Source organism: Cygnus olor, chromosome 2 (genome assembly GCF_009769625.2).
Source record: "Cygnus olor isolate bCygOlo1 chromosome 2, bCygOlo1.pri.v2, whole genome shotgun sequence".
NCBI lineage: Eukaryota > Metazoa > Chordata > Aves > Anseriformes > Anatidae > Cygnus > Cygnus olor.
Genome location: NC_049170.1, coordinates 83,130,654 through 83,150,966, shown reverse-complemented (window position 1 = coordinate 83,150,966; position 20,313 = coordinate 83,130,654). Strand labels below are relative to the sequence as shown.

The 20,313-nt window shown below is 35.3% G+C and overlaps 1 long non-coding RNA gene across 1 annotated transcript; it reads right to left on the bottom strand.

Moving 5' to 3' along the window:
* Nucleotides 1-728: 728 nt before the first annotated feature.
* On the bottom strand, nt 729-15,848 carry LOC121066173. The gene is made up of 3 exons (XR_005817556.1): nt 15,676-15,848; nt 15,418-15,515; nt 729-798 (listed from the first exon to the last, which is right to left on the bottom strand). It is a non-coding gene; the product is annotated as an uncharacterized LOC121066173 (long non-coding RNA).
* Between the last annotated feature and the right edge of the window lie 4,465 nt (nt 15,849-20,313).

The following is a 20,313-nucleotide window of genomic DNA, read 5'->3' as shown; positions in this document are numbered from 1 at the left end:
AGTCTATGGTTTATGATCAACTAAGGGACTTTATTTAACTTATTCCAAGGTTGAAAAAGACATTGTGAGAAGGTCTTTTACATTTATTTTCATGAACACATTCTGGAATAAATTACTGCCATATCTATCTAATGCAGACAGGGATTTTGGCTCGAAAACAGGTCTTCAAAATTAATGTGAAGAAGCGAATTAACTACTTATTTTACATAATCTTTATTTCAGACTGGGTTTTAAAAAATCAGTGCTATAAAATGAGAATAAGTAGTGTTATAAGCTAGGGTTTCAATATTTACTGTCTTCACCCAAAAAAAAAAAAAAAAAAAAAAAAAAAGAAACTAAATAACCACACTTAAAAGAACATGACACTTATGATTCATTCAAGTGAAATACTGTGTCTAACTCAGCCTACATGACATTGTGTATATATATATTGATCTTACAGCAAAAAAATCAAGTTGGTGCAAAGACCAGTATAATTATGTTTTGAGAGATTCAGTGCAATATAATATACACAGCACTCCAAAGATCTTCAGACTAGTGCTGAGAGCAGTAGGTTTTGTTAAGAAAATATTAAAGAAATTAAGAAAATATTATGAAATATCAATTTAATAATAATTTTAAGTTATTAAAACTACTGATTGTGTGAAAAAATACATAGAAAACCTGAAAGACAGTACTGGGACAGTACAGTATCGGGGTCTAGTTTCATATTTCTAATTTGTAATATAAATACCTGTAACTCAAAAACTCCTTGTTCCATACGTACCAGGCATCCCATTTTGTTCACAATTATTTCACCTGTAAAAAATCAATGGTATAAATAGTCACTCATCAACTGTGCATGGGAGAAATATTTGAGTTTTCATATACAGTTACACTTTTATAAAATAGTTTATTGAATTTGCATGTAATCAAAAATTACAAATTAATCTCTGTACTTGCTCTTTTCATATGGTTCTTTTAGGGGTTCTTTCTTCTTCAGCATTTGTACTAGTTTGCATCACAAAGAAATGCATCTATGTAAAAAATACAGAGGTACCTTCCCCCCAGTTCTCCATTCCACTAGTGCTGTTGAAGACACATTTGCCAAATGGTAAATAATTTTATTCTTCCATATCAAATATAAAAAAATAATAATAATAAAAATAAAAATTAAAAATAAAAATAAATATTTCATGTAGTATTTAAATAATCAACAGACTGACAGGAAAACTGAGTTATTAAGTGACCTCTTTCCCAAGGGATGTTTTTATCATAGCTGTTGCAATGTTTTAACTCCTACTTATGAAAAGAGAAAAACTTCTGAGAAGTGATTTGGAAAAGTGTCGGTCAAACTGCAGTTCTCACTGAAGAACTTTTGACCAAAACATTTGTACTCGGATGTTCATGGGTTTCAGTCCCCTACTTGGGTAACTTGCCCATCTCACTATAAATAAATAAATAAAATATCAAAACAAAATATACTGATAACATTAAAATGTTCATGCAGACAGATTGTCTAACAAAGACTTGTGCTTCTAGCAGCAGGCACATGTACGTTATTTCATCCAGAGTGTGCCAATTATTTCATAATAATAAAATGAAACCTCCTAGGACTTGCAGACATCTATCAGGAGAGTGGCAGGTACAGTCAGTTGTGAAAATACTTCCATTGGGGAATTCAGGTGCAGTATTCTGCCAACTTTCAAGATGCCCAAGAGCACTATGTAGAAAAGAAATTCCATAAGAAGGCAGCTATGTGGTGGAAGGAAAGCTATAGTCATATGACAGTGTTTCTAAGCAAGCTGTCTGTGCTATCAGTATTGCTCAGCACTCAGCTGGCAATGGGAGCAGTGAGTTTGCTCATTAAGATTCCAATACAGTGAGATATATTTAGGCTTTTTATGGCCAGCTAACAGCTGTTATAGTAGTGAGGTGTGAGTCATTTCTAGTTATACAAACACGGTATATAAGATACAAAAATCCACCCAGCATAGCCTTCTGCAAAGAAGGCTATCCCATAGCAATCATTCAAAATTCGTGAAAGCATTAAATATGGAATCAGACTAGCGCTAACTGAATCCACAAAAGCTTTCACTCAGGTTTGCCTATTTCCCTACTTATTGTCATATAGAGATTTTTTACACAGATGAGTTTCAGATCTTTCTTATTTCCCTATAAAAAGCTGGGGGGGGGATGTGAGGGGGTTGGGAAAGGGGAGGGGAGAAAGAGGGGGGGGGGGGGGGGTCTGTTCTGCTTCTCTCCAGACAGCAACAACATTAGAACAAAATCTGTGGACACACAAATAAAAGAAACAGACAAAATTTCCATCCCTGAATATAAGTTTCCCTACAGAGATCCAATGAGAAAGAAGTCACTTTGTAACTCAGTACCTCAGTTTTCATGTGAGTATATTATTGTTTGCAATTTTCCTTAGAAATCACAAATAATACCTCACTGGACACCTATGAAGTCTCACTCTGAGCCACAGATTTGTTCAAACAACCTGTACCATGCTTTTGTACCATCAACAGGCCACCACAGCTTATACACTTTTTTAATCCTGCACAAACTGTGTAGCAATAAAGAAAAAAAGAAAAAAAAAAAAAAAAAAGAAGAAGAAGAAAAAAAAAAGAAAACAGTAACTTACATCTAATCCCTAGTTTTGCCTGGCTAGGATTTGACAGAAACAAACACGAAAAACTCAAAATTCAGTGAGCTCAGTAATGTGTTCCCCAAGAGAGCTCTGTCTTCAAAACATTTCTAAAGATATAGCTAGTTCACCCCACATTACAGGAGCCTGATCTCAGGTCAAGAGACACAGGAGTAACAGTTGTAAGACCACATTAATTAACTGCATTGTCATCACTGCCAGAAGTAATGTACAACATTGCAGTTATAAAACACCTTCTGTCTAGTAAGGGTACTTTCACTTTTGCATTCATTGTAGTACACTGCTTTCTTAACATTGCATTATCTTAGTTGGTACTTAGACGGTATTTTACATTCTTGCCAGATACTTAAGCTCATCTATTAGAACACATTTCTGACTTGAATTTTATCCAATAATATTTCTATCCGTCTAAGATTTTTGGATATGTTGCAATCATTCTAAAAAAATAAAAAATAAAATTATAAGAATATCCAGGGCTCTCTAACTAACTTGAAGTGAAGATTTCTTCCTTGGCATTCTACTTAGTGTAAATATATCCCTCAGGATTTCCTATTACCCAGATTCACTTTGAAGAATGTAATCAAGATAGTGATTTATGAATCTCCTGCTAATGTAAGGCCAGCTGACAAAGTCCTATACAGACATATTTTTGAAGTGCTAAATGCCTGGGCAGCTGTCCTCTATTGCCAGTTATCTTGCCAGGACACTTTTCCTATGGGGCAGATGTGAACAAACTGGTGAGAAAGGAGACATTATTCACTTCTGAGTTTATGAGTCTCAGTATATACACTTTTCATGTCATAAACCTCTAGAAGTACTTATAGAAACACATCAGTAATATGAAATTCTGCTAATTTCTAGTTTTATAGCGAGACTAAATATAATGGGATGCAAATGACATATTATATGGGTTGACTGAATCATGGAAACAGCTGCTCAAGACTCTCTAACTCATTGAAGAGCCATCTCTCTGGGAAATTGAGCACAGTGAAAAGAAGGCTGCCAAGAAATCAGGAACCAGGTCCCTGAATAGAGAGCTTCACAAAGAAACAGAGAGCCTTAGCAAGACTCTCCTGTCTCTTTGACAGCACCAGGCATCAGCATGCCATCAAAAGTGTGAAGCAAGCAGTGTCTCCCGAGAACAGAGACACAAATCAGTATGTTCCCATCAAAACACCTTTCAGATTCAGAAAGTGTTTTATTTATGGAAGGTTTTCAATGGCTCTTCCTAAAGTACCAGGCTATTAATAAATGTCCTAGCTGTGCTTTCTGGGTTTTCAAAACAGCAACCCCCCTGAAAGACTTTATTATTGTTATTTTCTTTTCTTCTGTTTTCATCCTGTCTTCCTGGATCTTGAAGTTGAAGGAACACCACTCTGTGCAAAATGATTCATAAATATTAATCAGATGAAATATATGGTGGAGGAGAGCACAGTTAATGATTGCTTAGAGAAGGATCTACTTTACGGGAAAATTAAACTATTATATTATTATTATTATAAGTTGTTAAAAGTATAATTAATTTTCATAAGTATTGTAGCAATAGTAAGTTAATGTCAAGATGTGCTGACTTCACAGATTTTTAATACAGAATAAGAAATAAATACTGGGAAAAACAGTATTCAATGTCAATATGTGTTTTTTGCTAAAAGAACCAAAATTTGTATATATATATACAAATATATGTATAGTCTCATGAAAATACAATGATGACCCATAGTTAGAACAGCCCTGAAAGTATTCTTGGCTTTTTGCTGATGGAAGCATAGACATCTAACTAATTACATGACAAGTAATTTTCCCAGTTTGCTGCAAAACAAACAGTTAAATAGCTAGGCCCCCGAGAGTGCTTTATTACAGCATTCTGAGGTATGAAAGTACTCCCATTAGGGACCTAGAGTGCCTCCACAGTCTATGACTATCCTATAGATATAATAATAATAAATTATTAAGACCCTTAGAGGCTTGTTTCCTGTGTTGTATAACTAAGTTCCAAACATTGATGGCTAAGTTGAACAATCAAGGTGAGGTAGCAGATACATTCCTTTGTCTCCATTTCAAATATGGGAGTAGAGAGAAATTAAGAGATTGGCGAATAGTTTCATCCCAACAGTTTAGAGTACAAGAGAAAAAGTTCAGTTTGAAGCTATAATCTTGTTACTGACTGCAGGGACTATCACATAGTTCCACTACAAAGACAAGAATTAGATAGTTGATTACAGTCCTTTCTGGTGAAGAAAATCTTCACCAACATCCTGGAAAAGGCAAAACAGTATCAAAAAAAAGGAACAGAACAAAACAGCAGAAGAAATATAAAATTATATTTTCAATTTACTTAGTAAGAGTGTGCTTTTGGAAATCTTGAGCAGTAGACAAAAAATGCTAAACAGCAGGAAATATTTTACCCAGTCTATGACTATTCTCACTCAAATTCTGGGCCTTCAAGGCAGGTCACAGGTAAAATTAGAGAGCAAAGATTATCCACATGCAGCTACTGCAGCCCTGTGAAGGAGAAGCCCTTTTCATTACTGTACATGGAAAACAATGCTTACTTACATTGCCACACACAATAACCCTGTTCCTACTGGGAAATTAAGCTGCAGAGAATATATACAATAGTGTACAGCTAGAAGAGAAAGAGCATGACACGTCAAACACCTAATTAGTAAGAGGTCTATTTCTAATGCTCCTCTCAGCAGTGAATAAAGATAAATGTGGGAAACATTTCTGTTTATAGATAGCATGGTAATCATTTCTAGACCAGAAATTAAGAAGCATTTCTGCAGCAATTTCCACCCAAAAATCATAATTTAAATGTTTGCTGACAGTAAATACTGAAAGAAGGAAGAAGAGGATACAATTTTAGGATATGTTTAAAGATTTCAAGTTTGACAGAAAGAGGAGAAAAGATGCAGAGGCAAAAGGAAGGAATGAAATGCATGGATGACTTTAAGGAAAAAATAACAAAACATTTGACAGCTTGCTATGCTACTGTAAACAGATAAGTCCCAGGCATCCAGGCTGAAAATTCTGTTGCACTGCCACAGCACATGCTATCTACACTCATATTTTGATTTTCCACTGACACCAGACTCCATTTTTTTATTTCCCACAATTCATTTTAAAAGCCAAAATGTAATTCCTGTGCCATACACAATATTCTCAAAGTAAAGAGAGAATATTAAGGAAAGGTTCACATGATTTTTTTTTTTTGCTTGTTTTCTAATTTAATGACTGTAAATCATGTTTTAGCAATTTCAGCATTGCAAAGTCATCTTATTAAACCTTCACTATCTGCGCTAAAATCTGATACATGATTAGACGTGATGGGAGCACAAATTTAGCCAATTCAAATAAGGTTAGCTCAGCTAAAATCAGTTAAATTCAAGTTCACAAGCTGTTCATCTGAACTTAGAATGGGATGAAAGAATAGGGATAGCTTTAGGATAGCATAGCATAGAATAAAAAAGAATAGCATAGAACAGAATAGAACAGAACAGTTGGAAGGGACCTGCAAAGATCATCTAGCCCAGCTGCTGACCGCTTCAGAGCTAACCAAAAGTTAAAGCATGTTACTGTGGGCATTCTCCAAATGTGTCTTGAACACTGACAGGCAGAGGGCATCAACCAGCTTGCTAGGAAGCCTGTACCAGTGTTTGACCACCCTCACGGTAAAGACATTTTCCTCATGTCCAGCCTGACCCTCCCCTGGCACAGCTTTGTGCCGTTTCCATCCTGTCATTGGTGACCAGGAGCAGAGACTGGCACTCCCCCCTCAGGGAGCTGCAGAGAGCCAGAGAACTACTTCCTTAGAATTTAGGAATTGAAAAAAAAATTTGTTATATCTTACAGAAGCATGATTTTTTGCATATTTTTTTTTCCAGAAATTAAATACGGTTTGAAGCATTGAAACCGTTAGGCTATTTAGATCATCTCAATCTACAAGAATTTAAGGAGGTGAGCTCTTGATTCCAAATTTATTCCACCAAACCTCACCAGAGTTGAATGCTTATCCAGAAGCTGACCAGCAGAATTATTAACTAAACTAGATCTATAATATTTATTTATTCTTGGTATTTTGCCAAAAGAAATAAAAATGAATGGAAACAAAAAAAAAAAAGGGCACCTTTCCTTATTGAAACTTCCGAAGGAAGTTGAATTAATAACAAGAGTTAAATCATCCCTGTGCAAAAAAAGTACTTGAGAAAACACATTGCAGAATTTCACAGTTCTGAAGAAATCTTTTATTTTTCGTAACGCATTACAAGATATTTATAAAACAAGTTATTTACAGAAGAAATCACCTCAAGCAAGAAAACTCCCACCATAATTTCAGGTTTAGCTTTAGATCTGCTCTTAACCAGTGACATATTGGAGCTCTGTGTACCATCTTTGAGTTCCAGTAGTACAAAAAAAAGATTCTATTTTTTGAGTTATTTTTCACTCAAATATAGCAATGCAAGACAGGAAAACCTATTACTAAATATGCACTTTTACTCTATGCACACGTTATTTTGACAATGCAGCAAGGCAATGTCTTGCTATAGGGAAATGACAATTGTCTTCCTCTGATGTGAATCAGCTCTATTTTGACCTTGCAGAATGATATTTTATTATTATTTATTTATTTTTTAACTAAGACCAAATGCCCTGAGGAAAATAAAGACATAGAAGTGGGTATGCACACAAGTCACACAAGTAGACTGCAATAGCTGCTCTGGCTTTTGTTTTCATGCTTCAGACCTTTACAAGGAGAGGAAAAAAGAAAAAAAAAAAGAAGAAAGAAAAAAAGCACTTTACAGAGTTAGTGTACCACATGAAGTCATTTCAGTTCATTGAATAATACCACTTTTTGCCATTTTCTCAAAGCGATCTCTCATCACTCTGCATCATCCAGAGTACAATAAAGGTAAGATTATCCACATGAGTGGACTTCATTGTCTTCTAACCATACACATTTTAAAATCTCAACAACCTAGTTAACCATTTCATTGCAAAACCTGCAAGGGAAATAGTGTGTTCTTTGATCTATCTGGGTTAACACTGTACTCTCCCTAACCAAAGAATTTTCCTCCTTCAAACCAGGAGCTTGCAATGCAGTTTCCATGAAGAATGAAGCAATATAAGAAAGGGTAGCTGCATGACTGGGTGCCTTTAGAGTATGTCTTTACAGTATGTTGACATTATCCTGTCTGACTCAGAAGTAAGCTCAATGTCCTACGGAACCCAGTCTACTAACACCTAAATGTACGTGTAGACATTCAGCAAAAGGATGTTGTACAACATTAAGAACAGCTAGCACTTTTATAGTTTTTACACAGATTTTAGACCTTTGTAATTAATGAGCAAATAGAGCCAGCTTTTGTATCTTTTTTTGCTTATAATTAGATGACAAAGTAGTATTTATTACAGAGCCCCACTCAGAAAAACTTGTATTGATATAATCAAATTGAAATTAAGATATCTACGACTGACTCAACTAATAATTGCCAGCACTGGAAGAGTAGCAATCAAGGAAGCAGAAAAGAACAGGCCAGGAGGAAGTGTTCTCAGAAACCTGACCAGCTTGCTCATTAGGTTTATAGTTCTTATTACCAACCATGTCAACACACAAGTTTGGCAGGGAAAGAGGCATGATGGTTAAGGATTTTAGCCATTTAATAGCAAGTAAGCATCTCAACACACTTGTCCTGCTGAAAGTGAGCAGAAGCTGACCTGTCATTCATTTGAAAGGCAAATTGCCTTTCAGTTACTGAACAGTAAAAACTTTCACAAGGGCAGTGCTGAATAGTAGCTAAATGACAGAGCACAGTATTGATACCTTAGCTTGTTTCTAATTTTCAGTTAAAATCAAATTCATGAACTACTTTGTCCATTATCTTTTTCACATGCATATATCCAGGAAATGGTTCTTTTTTCCCCAGGTTCCCCTGTAATTCATTTAAGCATTTTCTTACCCACAAGAGTAAGTAAGTAAGAGTATTGCTTAACTGAAACCACATAGGTTTCTCTATTTTTATTAAAATTCTCAGAAAATCATAAACAAACCTAGTTTAACATATAGCAGAATATGCATCCAAACACACCAAAGGCTGTCTTGCTTTTGCCAACATACTTTAGATTATGTGATTCCCTGTTTACCTGCTCTGATGGTGGCAAAGTATGTCTCCATACTCATTTCACTTCATCTTGATAAAATAACAAACTAATTCACAATATATTCTTTAGCTTTGTGTGATGGCCCTGTCAGTTCAAGGAGATCTGTCTGTTACATTTAACCAGATTTGCATGCAAAGAGGTGCTTTTAGACTCCGAAAGAGTTTTATGATCAGGTGACATGGTAATTCAAAGATGAACTAGGTTTTATATCTGGAACATCTAACAGTAATGGAAAGGAAGACAGGATCATACTCAAAAAGTGACTAGTACAAATTTGGTTAGATTCAAATAAACACATACTTATTTCCACTGTTATAAAACCGATCATTAAACATGTGTAGAAGTGGTGCCTAAATAATATGCTATGTAATAATATGTAACGTAGTATTTTTGTGTTATCTAATATTATGTTGTTAAATTCAAAAACACTAATATTTGTGTTGTTAATGTGCACTGTATAATGTGTATGAAAAACATGAAAACATGTATATACATCAACATCTGAAAATAACTACTTTACAGACTGCTATTACAGTAAAAACTTTAAAAACTGCTAAAAAAAATCCTCTTAAAACTACTATGAGTAAAGATTATCTCTAAAATGGTTGTGTATACAGTTTTCCTTTTGATGCCTGCAAACAAAATGTATAGCTTCAAAATCCAGCTGGGAAAACATTCAGATCACAGGGGAATATCTTTTTTCTGGAGTGACAACACTCTTTTGAAGTCACTCTGAGCAAAGAGCAATCAAATGTCATTGGGACAGAGAACAAGGATAGAGCCTGTGGACTGATGCTCAACAGGAGGTGTGATAGTAGAGGTTCCACTGAATGCTCCTCTGGAGAGTTCCGTACTGTTTGTTAGATACTATTTTCTTAGAGAAAATCTTGAGGTTTTTATTTTTTATTTAAAGCAAGCATCTTTTCTAAAATAAATACCAGAAGGAACATAGCAACCCTACTTTATTCCTGTGGCTAGTATGTATTAAATATATTTGAGACCTGAGGGTTGAACATCATGTAGGTTGCATTTATAAACTTTGCTTATTAGTAAAAATTAAAAATCACGTATAATTTTTATGTAGAAGGTAAATAATGTCTTTCAGGAGTAGAATAGCAGGGGTTACCTTATAATGGATTTTGGCCCCCAAAAAGTGATACAAATAACTATTTGCAGACCATCTGATCACCGTGGTAAATTTTTCCATGCTTCCACAATATGGCAAGGTAGACCATCCTTATTTTAACCATAGTTTTTTCAAACTTACAAGACAAAACTTGTACTGAAAGCTTTCTACAGTCTGCTAAACCAGAAATAGTCAATACATGATAGCCACCTCCTGCACAACATTCCCTCTTCAGGAACATCACATGGACTTCATAGAATCATAGTATGGCTTGGGTTGGAAGGGACCTTAAAGATCATCTAGGTCCAACCCTTCTACATAGGCAAGGATGGTACTGACTAGATCAGGTTACCCAGAGCCTCATCCAACTTGGCTTTAAACATCTCCAGGGATGGGGCATCCACAGCTTCCCTGGGCAACAAGTTCCGCTGCCTCACCACCCTCTGAGTGAAGAATTTCTTCCTAACCTCTAATCTAAATCTCCCGTCGTTTAGTTTAAAACCATTTCCCCTTGTCCAATCACTATCTGCCCATGTAAAAAAGTTATTCTCTATCTTTTTTATAAGCCCCCTTTAAATACTGAAAGGCCACATTGAGGTCACCCCAGAGCCTTCTCTTCTCCAAGCTGAACATCCTGAGCTTTCTCTGTCTTTCTTCATAGGAGAGGCATTCCAGTCCTCTGATAATTCTTGTGGCCTTCCTCAGTAGCATTCTACATATAAGAGAAGTCCTGACACCATTTCTTGAAAGATTCATTTCTGCAAAGAATAAGAGAGGACTCTGAGACAGACTGATAGCTGGTCTGTGCAATTCCACTACAGACAGAAATTGTGTATATTGGCAGGGAATTAGGTACACTTGTGCTTATAAATCTGTAGTGCTCAGAAAACAAAGTTTTTATTAAACCAGTACTCCCAAAAGGCATTTCCTCCTTCTTTTTGCAAACTTTCACTGCTCTGGTCTGTTATGTGAGAAAAATGAGGCAGTTCAAGCAAAACTTAACATAGTGATTGAAAACAGAATGGCAAATATATACCTACAGATTGAAGAAGACTGTGCCAGACTCTGAGTTGTTAGTAACACCAGGCTCTTTACAAAATGGAACTTTAGAAGGGAAAAAAAAAAAAAAGTCCTATTAATAAAGCGTTATTTACATAAAATAACTGTATCGTGACCATTTTGAAAATTAGGAGAGTTAAGTAGATATAAGATTTGGTCCCAACAGAGCGTGGGTGAGGCTATCCACTATGTTGGATTTTCCAATTTACAGTTTGAAAAAAAAAAAATAGAAAATTAACTCATGCATCTCCTCTTTTAGTGTCTTTCTGTATTCTGCTTTCATAGCAGAATTTTCAAGATATCTTCAAGATATGCTTCATTTTCAAGATATCCCAGGTAGGCCACTTGACCTAGAGGGTGCAAACTCTGAAGAGATCTATGCTGTAATGTATTAAAAATCCAGAACAAATTGATTTCTTCCTCATGCTAATGCCAATTGCATCTTTTCCATGTTCAGCCATAGATTTACTCAACAGTTTTGTAGAAAGGACAAGCTTCTCATTGCAGACATATTTTTTTACCTGGGGACCATTTTACTGGACACCAGTTTCCAAATTCAAATGAACAAATTGCAGATCACCTGGTAGATTCATAATTCTTTCATTTCCTTCTGCACTAGTGTCTACTGATTTACTCAAGGTCTTTCTCTGTGATAATAGCTGTGTCATGGTTATGTCTGTTCATAAAATTCAAATAATTTTAGCCCACCTAAATGACCTTTTAAACAATAATTAAATTTTGCTTTTTTCATTTCCTCCCAAACACCAGGAAACATAACAAAACATGACAAACACCACATATAGATCCACATACTACCTTCTAATCCAGACTCTGAACTCCTGAATTATTTTGTTCTGATTCCCTCATTTTACTGTAACATTTAGGATTCACTTTACCAATGGTAGAACCAGGGTATCATCAGCTATCAGCAATTTCATCTAGTTTGTCACTGATTAATCATGGTCTATCCAACCTCCAGATCCTATATCAGGAGCTAGCAGTACTTGAATTTGGAGTCCAGACCCTTAAAATTCTACAGTGTTCAGTCTTCTAACATAGATGACATATATATTCATATATATACATATATATTCATTTTGAAAACATGGAATTCACATCATGTTTTTGCAATGCCCATAGCAATTCTTTTTACCTAAGTAATAATTTCTTTGCTGAGCTACCTGAACACTATTCAAACTCACATGTTTCAAAATCTTTCACCTTTTAGTTATCTTCCTTCTTGCTGGCACCTGCTGGTTGCAAAGATGAAGTATTTAAACCCACTTCAGTTCTGATTCACACCTTAAGTGAATCACTGCTCCACTGGGATTTTTAATAGTTACATTATTCTGCTGAAGATATTTACCTCATTTATTTTTACTAGTGACAACATACTTTGTTGAGAAATAATTTGGAGACAAGAAATCTGATGGATCTGCTTCATTGTCTGACTTTTTACTGGTCATTTTCAGGCTCCACACAACAGAAGAGCTTCTAGATAGCTCCTACAAGCTGCTTTTAAAGATGCAAGGCCCAATGATTATGATTTTTTAAAAATGCTAAAAAATAGGAGGTAGTAATGGTAAGGTCTTCTTTCCTCCTCAGATGAGTAAAAAGCAAACTTTTCTGTGTTTCACTGCCCAGAAGAAAACAATATGGACAGGGCTGTGGCTGATGTGGAAAGATTAGTAGAAATAGCTTATGTGGTGGCCATGTACAGTGGCTGCCGTGTACAGAGTATGGAACAGCCCCTTTTGCTGAATCTGGAGAACTGCATTGACACAAATAGTGAAGCTGTGAGGCAGTCTGTCACATAAGTTGTCTCCAAAGAGAACAAGTACAGATTTTTATACCATGCCACTATCCACTTACATTTTAGAGAGACAATTTTGAAAATTATTTTCTTAGGCAATTCAAAAGAAAATTGGCTGATACCTTTGTCTGCAGATTAGATTTTCTTAGTGACTTAAATCTAACTTTATGATCCTCAAAGGAAAAATACTAGTACATTAAAGTTAAAAAAGTACATAAAATACTAGTACATTAAAGAGAACCCAAGTACTAGTCATAGTAGATGTTCTGTATATAGTAATACCAGCATTTAAGATGCAATTTCCTGTATACAATCAGAAGTTAAAATGGGTATTTTGAACTATTATAAAGAAATTCTCAAATTCTACCATAAATGACAGTCCCTTAGATAGTGTCCCCTTTGGTGAAGCATGATTCAATAGCCTCCATTCTTATTCTGTACCACTGAGTAATTTGGGAAAATATACTACATTTGGAAAAGAAAAAAAAAAAAACTTTCTCCCGAAATAATTTTTTATTGAGACATATCTATTTAGACATTCGGACCATACCTGAATTTACTCTAGTTGAGACTGCATTATAAGTGGAGCACAAGAAAATAGCAAAAGGACCAAAACATGTATATTACATAATTCTTAGGACTGTCACTTATCTATTAAAGACATACATACACTGCAACAGAATGCATGACCTATTTTTGTAAATATTATTTAAGAAACAGATGATAAAAGCTACTAGACATACATTACTATTTCTCTATCTTACTCTGTTCTTGAGTGCCACAAAATGAAATTTAGACAGCTTTGGAAAAAAGGGCTATGGTAAACATACACAGACTGGGAATGTAGTTTCCCTGGCAACAAAAAGATCCGAGAATAACTTATTCCTTCAGGTTGCAATTCAGTTTATGAGCTTCCACATCTGCTTGCATAGGAATGAGACACCTGGGATTACATTTCTAGAGTGATGAGTGAGAAATTAAAGAACAATAGACATCACATAGCTAATTTTGTGCTGTGATGAAAATGAGTCCTCTGATGTTCATTGTCATGGACCACCCAGAATATCTGAGGACACTAAGATTCATACCCTGATTAAGCATCCAGCCTCTTACCTACTTACCTTGACAGAAGCCAAGAACTGTGAGAAAACCACAGAGGGTGAGAGGGTGCTCTCCTCCTTTGCACTAGCAAAGGTTAACAAAGTATTATTTTAAACAGAACATATGCTTTCCTTCCTGTTAAGGAAGGATACAAACCAGAGGAAGGAGGAAATATGGCAAGTCAGATGGTGATTAGGAAAGAGCAGGCACTTCTGTTTTCTATTTCTAAGAACAACAGGTGCAAAAAAGTCAGTTGCTATGCAATTTTATTTAACTTTCAAAATGTGCAGAGTTACTTCTGTAGGCTTGGACTGAGGGAATTTACAGTGGTAGGATAATTTTACTTCCTAATGTCTTCTCTGTAAATACTCAGTGTTTGCCTCCCTTTACTATATGCAAATGACTTTGTATAGATGCCATCACTCCATATGGCCTATTTCATTCAGCCCAACATCTACAAAACTACAATTGCTAGGCTGCAATTAGTAGATCTGAGAAGTAAGTGAGCTTTCAAGACTTGTATTCAACACCATTTACTAAACAGTTAGATGATACTGCACTAGTTCAACTGCTGTTATTATTGCTGTTGTTATTATTATTAAGATTATTAATATTGATTAATGTTGTGGACAAAATAATGTAATTATTGTATAATAATCTAATATACACCATTTTTAAACAGTTTATTTTTAAAGTGAGTATCCATAATATCCATGAAAGCACAGGAAATTTTTTTTTTTACTATCGCCTCTAGAACTTCAGTGGCAAGTTTTCTAACAACTACAGCCCTCAACACACTATACCAAAGAGGAAGAAAAATATTGCAGTTTTACAATCTGATATAGGGTTATTCTGAATTTGATTCAAGTGATAGCATTCCATCAGTTACAGTTTTTCACCTATTGTATGCTCAGACCTAATGAAAATTTCACACTTTTCAAAGAATAGTAAATGCATTCAACATTTAACTATCATTTTTTAAGGTGAAGTTCTCTTAAACCTCTCACATGAGCACTTCATCTGTGACCCCCTCTTACCACTGTACATGATTGCACTTGTAGAAGTTTGACACTGAGCAAATGCAGGTGGAACGTTCTACACAAAGCCTATCCACCTGAAGGTGTCTTTCTTCCTGAAGGTGTCTTCCACCTGAAGGGGTCTTTCTTTCCATGCTCATTAACACAAGTTAAATTTTTGCAACAAAAACTGTAGCTTTCTTATTATACAGACTGTGCATCCCAGTTAGTAAAACCAAGGAAAAAGTTATTTTTTCTACCACTTTGAAAAGTCAAAGAGTTCACTTTACACAGCAAACCTCTGAGTACCTTTTCAGGATTTGAATCTCATGTTTCACAGCACAATGCAAGTCATAACAATGTACGGGGAAAAGTGATAAATCCAAAAAGCTGCATTTAAACTGATTCTTGAGAAACATGTTTCAACAAAAGCAGCAACCTAACATGGAAATAATCCCCACATTTTGGTATGGTTTCATAAATTTCTTACCTTCCTGTGTTCATCTATCAGCAATTTCAAGTCCTTCCAGAGTTTTTATTCACCCAGCAATTTAGAAGCAGGTCCTGGCTTCTCTTCATCATAACCACCTGTGGGAAAACCACCCATCAGAAATCCTTTATTATCTTTCACACACATTCTTTACACTACGTTTCTTTATATCGTGCAAAATAAATAACTAAATTGTAACCCTTGTAATTCATATAGCAGAACAAAGCTATAAATGTTCAGACTTTATTGCTAAAGTACCTTTCAATCCAGAACAGATGATTTTCTCAAGTCTGCAAAAAAAAGTCTGCAATCTCCCACACTGAGACCTCTTACTTGCCTGACACTTTGTTATTACTTTATAAGCTATAAATTTGAACAATAGCAAAATTTAACATCCCTGTTCTTTATTTCCCAGATTTGCAAATACCACTTCTGAGCTATACTTTCCACAAGTGCAGACAAACTTGAAAAGAGGAAAGTGATTCTTAATAGGACTTCACTTAAGGAACCAGAAGCCTGATACATTGTCTTAATATTATGTTCCACAAATGAAGGAACTTAAAAGGCAGAAAAGTTCACATAGCTTGGGCTGAGTAAGGATGCACTAAAGATTACATCTAAATCTGGGTACGTGTGTCAAAACACATGGAAAATGACAATCTTGTAAGACCAACTGAAACAAACTAACAAAAAACATGCTTTTCAATGCACAGACCTTTCACCAAGTCTGAAATAGAAATAGGGATGTAAAGCTAAATATAGATTGAGAAGAACTGCTCAGAGCTTAATTTGATTATATTAATTAATCTAAGAGAAAAGATTATTGGTACCAGCAGGAAAGAGAAGAAATATTAGTAAGGGCACAGATGGTAAGATTCGCAGCACATTAGACAGATGGGCACACAATTGCCTGGAGAACACTGAGGGCTAAGTTGAAGGTGGGAAAAATTACAAGGTATTAGAAAATCAATAGTGTTAGGATGGCAAGAAGTCCCCTCTAGGTTTTCCTTTGCCAGCAGTAGGGAAAGCATCCCAGGCCCTCCTGGCCTTGAAAGTAGGTCATACATATGAACTATTAGAACTGAAACAGATTTATAGTCCTGCTCAAAGCTGTATTTATCAAACAGAGGGCTGCTTATCAGGGACCCCTAAACAAACCTGATCAGAAAGGTTTGTTTAACTGTATAGTGCCATTCGTCCTGCCCCTCAAGTAATTTCCCTCTACTTCCTCTATCCCTTTACAAATACAGTACTCACCCGTTTACCCCTTCCCCATTGGCCCCGGTTCTGTTGATTTTCTATCACAATCTATTATTTATGATATGGTTGCCCTGTTAATTTCTGTGTTGGCTATTAAGTCTGTTAAACTAGAACCCTGCATACACTTTGTTTTCTATAGTATCCTGCCATTTTCATCTCACTACTTCGTTTGTGATGTCATCGGTCACGGTGTACCATCTGCATATATATCACTGTCCCTTTGTAATCTGTAGCATCCTGAAATTCCTCATGTTGTTATCTTGTTAGTGGTGCCACAGGTTAAGGTTAGCCATCTGCATGCAAATCCTAATCCATAACTCGAGTTCCTGAATTTTAGAAGCCAATAAAGGCATGTATTTCAGTTTCAAGACTCATCTCTCCATATATGTCCCTTGAAAATTTGGACAAAAAGGTCAACAATAGAGGAGGTGTTTGTGAAAAAAAAAATCTAATTATGAATTAGCAGGTGTTTAGAACATCATCAATAGCCTTATGCAGGTGATGTTGACGAATTTAGCACCTCACTGTTGCCACTCCAACTATTTTTTTTTTCTTCCAGGAGATTGAGCTTGTTTCATCTTGTTAAAAACTTCCCAGTTTCCTGCTTAAATGCAGTTTCCCTTACTTATAGACAGTATAAAGATCCACCTAACACAAAGATCCATCTGACTCAAAGATCCATTCACATCCTTTTGAATGGAGAACATGTTAAACATTGTTTTGCAAAGTTTGGATCTAAATTTTGTGGTGATTGCTAATATTTTGACAGCTATAACATCATTTAACTGAGTTAGCTGCCTTAATATTGTCTTAATTCCATGTCAGTCAACTGCTGATAACCTTTATTATCACAAACTGAAAAAATATTATTCCAATTATTAAGAGGAGAGGGTTTAAATACAGTTTTGATTTTCATACACTCTTCGATCACCAGTTATTTTAATCAGCTGTTCCCACTCTCCATATGAACTCAAGTCTCTTACTGGAATTAGAATTATCAACCTAAAAAACCTGATAATAAGCAAACAAATATAAATACAATCAGTGAAAATCTTTTTAAATTTCTCAGACACATACTGAATATCAGAATAAAATCTATTTTGGCAAAACCACCTCAACACCACCTCTTTTCTCTGCCAATTCTCATCACCCTTTGTGCAAATAATGTTATAACTCCGAAGAGCATAAATATATTATCACTTCAATGTCTAAAAAACGAAAAAAAAAAATGCAATTTAACCAAAAACTATGAGGCATAAGGAGTTTCTACCACATATTTTTTTTGTTGATTCTCTCCATTCTGAAAAGTACTGTTTGACTTGTTAGTAATGTGTTATATAGCTCTCCTTTTTTACATCTCTTGATGAAGTATTTTCCATTTGTTTACTAGCTGGAAGTTAATACAGAACAGGTTACTCAGGGAAATTGTGCATACACTATCCCTGGCCATGTTTCAGGCCAAGTTGGATGGGACTTTGAGCAACCTGGCCTGGTGGAAGGTGTCCCTGCCCATGGAATTGCTGGAGTAACCTTTTATACGTGAGTAGATTAATTTCTTCTTTCAACGTATATCTTCAGTTCCTTCAATATCTATTTTACTTAAGTTTCAAGACCTGAGGCATGGGATAATATTAGGACCTCAACTTTCACAAATCTTTCCAGTCCTTGTTACTCAGGAAACATTAAGGTAAAGCAAGTAAACTCTATCAAATAAGAGCCACAAAGAACTTTAGTGTTCTAAAACTCTCATCATACAAAAATTTCTTGAACTCCCAAAGGAGCAGTATCTGACATAAGAGCTTACTCTCCAAAAATGCCAAGTCGAGAATATTCTCAATGCTGAATACAATTTTCCAGAACAAACATGGGGGTAAGAATGGGGGGGGGAAAATCTTCATCTCAGAAGAGTGCAGCTCAGGGTCTTAAATGACATTTTCTAATAGGATTTTTTTGTTGTTGTTGGATATTATTTGTATAATATATTATTAGAAATTATATAACAATAGTTGTTAATAATAATTATTATTATATATTAATGTATAATATATTATTAGATGCCTTCCCTCTACTCATTATTAATCTCTCCCAGACATTTCTTGTACTGTCTTCTGCTTACCTTAAGAAATTTTTTTTCTTTTGCTAACATGATGAATTACATAAACATTTTCTAGTGTGCTCTAATACTGTTTCTTTTCTGTTGTTAAATAAGATTGTGGCTTGGCAGCTGGAGGGAAAATGTCTTTTAGCTTCACTTTAGCTGCTGCACTCTGGATTGGGCTGAAATCCCTGTAAAAGGAGGAGATGGCAACTTGCTTGAGATCAGCTTAGCATAGCTAACCAAATGGTGTTCTGAGAGAACAGACTGAGGAAGCAGGGAGAGAGGAGAAAAAACAATGTCAGTCCAGGTAAGAAGGCCATGTAGCACTAGCACAGGTTTATATTCTTTATACAGACTTCCTCTTCAGTTGCTATAACATTTCCTCCAGTGCACCTGAACCTCCTAATTTCCTTCCAATTCCCACAGAAAGTGTTTCCAAAGATATTACAACAACTTAGCAGGCAACCAGTCCTTCATCTTTCCATTTTCAAGTCAAAAGACTTTTGAGCTATCAGTAAGTTTGGCCCTTGAGAAAAGGTTAAACTGCTTTTGGAAGCTTATATCAAAGCTGATAAATACCAATGGACAACGATAAAAACAAGCCTACTTCATACTGCACACTCAGAGAATCATCTCTAGTGTCTGTAGAGTTGTCTCTTGTGACTACATTTAATATTTTTTTCCTTGAGCTCTACATGGATCAGCTTCTGTAAGTTTTCATTTTGGAAGCTTCCTTGATCTGGATAGAGTTTTGCTCTCAGCTTCAGAAAAGACTTCGAGCATGGCTAGTAAATACCAAAACTTCCTCTATTTTGGGGTAATGTTTTAACATTTTGGTGTACTTCCAGATAAAATGCATTGCCCGTTATTCAGTGAGATCCATAACTTCTGCAAGTACCTCTGAGTCAGAAATACTCACCATATAACACACAAAAAAACAGACTCTGACGCTTCATTCAACCCTGAATGCTTTGTCTGAAAACCAAAGAATAAATAAATTTTTCATTCTTTTACACCTGTTCCTATGCTGCCAGCACAGAAAAGAGTAATCAGATGTGTTCCCCAGCATTTCCTAAATCTTATACAATTAAAACAGTTCTATATTTTGGATTATGAATATATTTAAAAGTTTTTTTTTTTTTTTTAACAGAAACTACACTCTTTTGTACTATAAATCCTAAGGACAGTTTTTGAGAACACAGATGGTAAATTTAAAAACCGCTCCATTATTACTAGTTTTAACTATCCAGCCAAATGGTCCCTGTCATGGCTATTAATCAAGGTATGAACAACTGTACTGTATAATTACACAAGGGTCAGTACAGGTGAAATTTTTGCTTTATTATTATTATTGCTTCAAATTCTGCAAATGGCAACCACACAGCATTTATCACTGTCTAATTAAGCGATTTTAGGGGCTTGGGAGTATCCCAACCTTAGGGAAGGGAATTAAGATGACGAACTGATTTATTTTGTGGTTCATTACTACACATACTGCTTTCAGTTCATCCCTAATAAAAATAAAAAAAAAAATTATA